A 5,596-nucleotide genomic window follows, 5' to 3' on the forward strand; every position below is an offset into this window, starting at 1 on the left:
ATTGCAGGTTACCAAATTTTTTAAGTGTATCTAACTCAATGTGAATGCACTATATCAATCCTCTTGTTATGTTAAACCATCTGGTAACTTCAAAAGAAGTGTGAAGTCTTCTGTTATGTGCTTTTATTTCCCAACCTATTACCACAAAGGCTAGTTTGTGAATGGCTGCCTCGGATCTCTCTAAATGGGCACTTTGATTCGTAACATAAATGTGTTTCCTTTCTATTCACAGGATGTGGAAAGCTCATGTTGTTAAAGGTTTTCTGGAGTTTTTTGCCTGTTGGCCAAGTGACCAATTGCATAGGTTGCAGTTCCTAAGCCTATAGCAGTGTGTTGAATGGTCTTCTGTTATAGACTACAGCATCTTTGCATATGCGGAAATGGATATGGGTCAGGACATTGTCCAGTGCTATTTAGCATCACTCAGCAGTGTCACGCCAGTGCTGGTTGTGTGAACACATCCCACCTCCCATATGCGTAAATCCATTTTGAGAGCTTACATAGAGCGGATGTAATTGAAAGCTGAACACTGTGACTCTGAAGGCAGCCATTCCGAGAAGCCTTAATGGAATGATGCCATCTCAGTGTTATCAGGGTACAAGATTTATTGCCTCATTTGTTCTGGTTTTGTGGAGGTAGTGTCAGTGCTGGGAATACCAGCAAGCCCTCTTAAAGGAATAGTTGAAATTTGCTGTCAACATGCTGAAAATGCTGTCATCATCTGCTCATCATGTCGTTCCTAACCTGAATGTCTTTCTTGAAGGCTTAAAAAAGGACCTAAAGTTTCATAAACAAGTCTATGTAATCTCAACATCCATCTTAAAGGGTTAATTCACCCAAAAATGACAATTCTCTCATCATTTACTCCTAACTTGCTCTTATGCCATCCCAGATGTGTATGTCATTTTTTCAGCAGAACACAAAGAAAGATATTTAGAAGAATATCTCAGCTCTGTAGGTCCTCACAATGCAATTGAACGGTGGAAGACATTTGTAGCTCCAAAAATCACATAAAATCCAAAGGAAACATAAAAGTAATCCACATGACTCTAGTGGTTAAATCTACAGCTTCAGAAGTGATAGAAAAGATGTGGGTGAGAAACAGTAATTTTTTTTACTCTTAAATATCCACGTTCACTTTGACATTTGAAAGTTAAAGTTCAGATTTATATGCCTGTTTAGTTTCACTTTCACATCTGAAAGTTAAAGTTAAAGTGGAGATTTATAGTAAAAAATGTACTCACCCACACCTATTATATTGCTTCTGAAGATATGGATTTAAACACTGGATTCATATGGATTACTTTTATGTTTCCATTTTTGGAGCTACAAAGGTCTGATCACCATTCACTTGCATTGTATGAACCCACAGAGCTGAGATATTTAAAAAAAAAATCTTGGTTTGTGTTCTGCTGAAGAAAGGCTTGAGGGTGAGCAAATGATTAGAGAACTTTCATTCTTGGGTGAACTATCCCTTTAACTCTCCTTTGCACGTTCATGAGTATAAAGCGAAAGCAAAAGCACTGTTTGTTCCCTTTACAAAAAGCTTCACTATGATGCTGCGCTGCTAAGCGCTACGGGGAACAACCCTAGTTGTGACCGAGCTGAATATTATGTGCAACACGTCAGTGAACATTGACCGGAATTTATAGCCTCGGCTGCTGTAATCATTAGATGCACCTGTGGCCAGGCTATAAATGGATACGTCACCAGGTGTCGTCAGAAACTCTTTTTTTCAGAGCGATTCTGTTTCTGTGTGTTTTACAAACCCTGTCAAAACTGTCTTTCCTCTGTTAGGAGTTAGAATTGGTTAGACAGTGTGCAGTAAATATTTTCCTCTTTTCTCTTCTGTTTAGAAAATATTATATATATATATATATATATATATATATATATATATATATATATATTTTAAAAAAGAAAAGAAAAAGAGAGAATGACTGAGATTTGCTTTAACAGGCAAAGTGCTTCGTGCTCGCCTTCCGGGAGTCAGCACTCACGAAAAAATAAAAGATCGTTCGTGGGGCTCTTGCATGAATTTGGCTGAGGAGTAAGAGACGGGTTGATCCCTTTCTCTCACTCTCTCCCCAAACCCAGCTGGTCCTTCTCAAGATCTCGAAGTGCGTTCCGACGCTTCTTCGGATCATGAGGAGGATCACGATTCTCTTCCCGCCTCCGAGCTTTCCGTCCGCGATAAAAGAATCTACGGAGGAATTGCTCGATGTTGTTACTTGTGTGGTTCGCCACGTGAAAAAGAGACCCCCAAACGCTCCAAATTAGGGGATAGATTCAGTCTAAGAAAGGGAACGCCTCATGGGTCCCATCCCTTCTTTGATAACCTCCATGAAGAGCTTTTTCGCTCATGGAGAACCCCTAAAATTAAAAAATAAAAAAATACAAAAATATAAATATTTTCTTCCCGTGTTCACATACCCTCGACGTCATTATATTCGACTATCGTGGGTGCTGAGGCATGGGGGTTTTCAGTGATGCCGCCGGTCGAAGAGACGTTTGCGGGCTATCTCTCGCCGGGCTCGGCATCGTCACTTAAGAAGCCATCTCTCCCCTAAAAGCCTTGTAGGACAACCTCCACTTTAGTGGGAAGGGCTTATCAAGCAGCAGGTCAGGCTGGTGCTGCTCTGCACACTATGCTGTTTTACAGGCGTAACAGGCTTACCTCCTGGACGACCTGAGTGTGGGTTCTCCACTTGACGAGCAAGCCTCAGACCCGCCTCGGTCCTGACTGAAGGGAGGCTCAAAAGTAAAGCGTGGCGAGTCGTGCTCCTCCTCCCAGGGATTGGGGACAGTCTCGCCACCCTCCGAAGCATGACCTCAGGACTATAAATTCTAGTAAGAGAAAACCCTGACAGTCCTGTGCCTAGATTAGGGGGTAGCTCCCCTCGGGACGGGGCGCGTGCTTCACTTCACCCCTCCCGGTACCCCCTCGAATTCCCGCCAACTCTTGGTGTTTCGGGTTGCAGAGGCTTCCGTCAAAATTGGGTGTTTTCGCTGTTCCTGCATTTTATTCAGGACGCGAAACACTCGACAACCCCTCAACAGGAAGTGTTAAAATATAATACCCATCTCAGAGATCCTGGCAGCGTGGAAACTTCTGCCAGATATATTCCTTTTCTGTGGGTCTTATAAGGGCGTCAGGATTTAATTCACTCGCCGCTTTTCCGTGTTTCAACGGCGTGTTCTCACTACCATAAACCGGATTTCTTTTTATGTAAAAAACAAAAAACAAATACTTCCCGTTTCCCATGGAGGGTGAGGGTTGGCGTCTGGCTCAGATCTTAAAGCTTGAACTACCCGTGGGTGTTCAAGTCGAAGATGATGCCCTACAACTTGTTTGGCTGGTAACCATCAATCTTATGACGCACTTCTATACTTCATTTAGAAGTTCTGCCACAACATGGAAAGTTCCTGAGGTTCGCTTCCGGGGGCGAAGTCTTCCAGGGTCAGGTTCTTTCACTCAGCCTAGCCCTTTTTACCCGCACATTCACAATGCATGATGTAGCGCTGGCTCCTTGCGACTCCGGGGCATCTGCATTCTGAATTATGTAGACGACTGGCTGATCCTAGCTCAGTTCCAGGAACTGGCAGCTCATCTGTTTCTCTGGGGTTGAGGCTCAATGCCAAGAAAAGCATCCTCTCTCCCACTCAGAACACTGTCTATCGTGTGGAGTTCAATCACAATGCGGGCACAACTGTCTCCCGCTAGGATTGAGTCCATTCAGATCACCCTGAGCAAAGTCAGGCTAGGTCAAGGTTGCATTGTTATCAGTATCGACGATTTCCAGGTCCAGGGCGACCAAGTCCATGGTGATCCCTCTGGACCTTCTGCTCATGAGACCGTTTTTGTTGTGGCCAAAAGCCAGGGGATTTCTTCAAATGGCCAGAACCCCTAGGCTAAAAAGGTTTACGCGCCTCAGGCTTCGTTCCCTTTCTATGTGGTTCAGACCCTGGTTTTCTGCCTTGGGTCCCACTCTAGGTGCGTCTTGTTGTCGCAGGCTGCTAACGACAGACGCCTCCCTGATGGGCGGGGTAGCGGCCTTAAGTGGTCGTCCAGCTTAAGGGGATAGGAGGGTCGTCAGCTCGATTGTCACAGTCACTGTCTCGGGTTGATGGCTGTATTTCTGGCCCTGAAATACCTCCTCCTGAGGCTGCCATGTCTTGGTGCGGGTGGACATTACAGCAGTAGCCTCTTACATAATTCATCAAGGAGACACACGTTCTTGTCAGCTGTATTTCTGACACGTCGGGTTCTCCTTAGGGCCCAGGGCAAGCTCCTGTCACTCAGGTCAGTTATATCCCTGGATGCCCGTATATGGGAGCAGATTTATAGTCCAGACAGAAAATACCAACGGGGGAGTTAAGAACTCCACCCTAAGGTAGTAGTTGCCCAGAGTTCGCCAGCAAGGGTTTTTGCCTCTTACTGATAGCACCGCGCTGGCCGAACAAGGCTTGGTTCTCGGAGCTAATCTTTTCCCTCGACATTTGCCTTGGCTGATTCCAAACAGGAAGGATCTTCTATCTCAGGCACAGGGCAATATTTCATCCCTGCCCCAAATTGTGGAATCTTTCATGTTTGGCCCCTAAGGGTACCAACTGAGGGACACAGGGCTCTCTCCTGATGTTATTGAGACCTTTTTAAATGCCGGGCTTTTTCCACTTGGAACAAGTTTGGGTGAGATCTTAGGGCAGAAGAGGACCTCTTAGCCTCTATGAATAAGCGCAATGTCTCCTCTACTTCTCCCTGAAATCACCCAGCCCCTTGGGTCTGGACGTTAAGACACATACATGACCCAGAATACGTCTGTATGCGTTTCTTTCCCCTGTTTCTCTGCTCCCGGGAGTCTTGGCAATGTTCACCAGCAAGGGTCTTGCCTCCTATTAATGGCGCTGCGCTGGCTGAACAGGATATGTTTCTCAGAGTTAATTCCTCTCCTCGACGGCTCGCCTTGGGCGATTCGAACAGGGAGGACCTTCTCATCCTTGGCCCGAATTGTGAAACCTTTCATGTCTGGCCCCTAAGGGTACCAAATGAGGTTCTCAGGGTTTTCTCTTGAGGTTATCGAGACCATTTCAAGTGCTAGGGCTCCCTCCACTTGGAACTGATCTGGGTAGATTTTACAGGGCAGAAGAGGACCTCTTCGCCTCTGTTGATAGCGCAATGTCTCCTCTACTGCTCCCCGAGTCGCCCAGAACCCCCCAAATGCGCCTGCATGCTTTTCCTTCTACTAAAGTTCTTATTACAGAACCAGCTAACTGCCAGTTTGCTTCAGTTCTGGATTTTCTGTCAGGTTCTATGTGGCCACTGCGGTTTGCCACGGCTTGGTGGGCGGGGTGCCCTCAAAGAGGTATCCTCATTATTGCCCAGGCCTCACGAGGTGCGTGGTCAAGCTTAGCCAGTAGGTTTTAGGGCACACTCTACCAGAGGGCTCTCCTCTAAAACCTTGGCTAGAGGTCTCCCTCTGCAGCAAGTTTGTGATGCGGCAGGTTGTCCTCTCCGCACACATTCATTAAATTTTTATAGTTTGGATGTTCTGCCACAAGGGCTGTTCTGTGACATCTCAAACTCATGTCTGGACAA

The sequence above is a fragment of the Xyrauchen texanus genome, chromosome 11 (assembly GCF_025860055.1).
Source record: "Xyrauchen texanus isolate HMW12.3.18 chromosome 11, RBS_HiC_50CHRs, whole genome shotgun sequence".
Classification (NCBI taxonomy): domain Eukaryota; kingdom Metazoa; phylum Chordata; class Actinopteri; order Cypriniformes; family Catostomidae; genus Xyrauchen; species Xyrauchen texanus.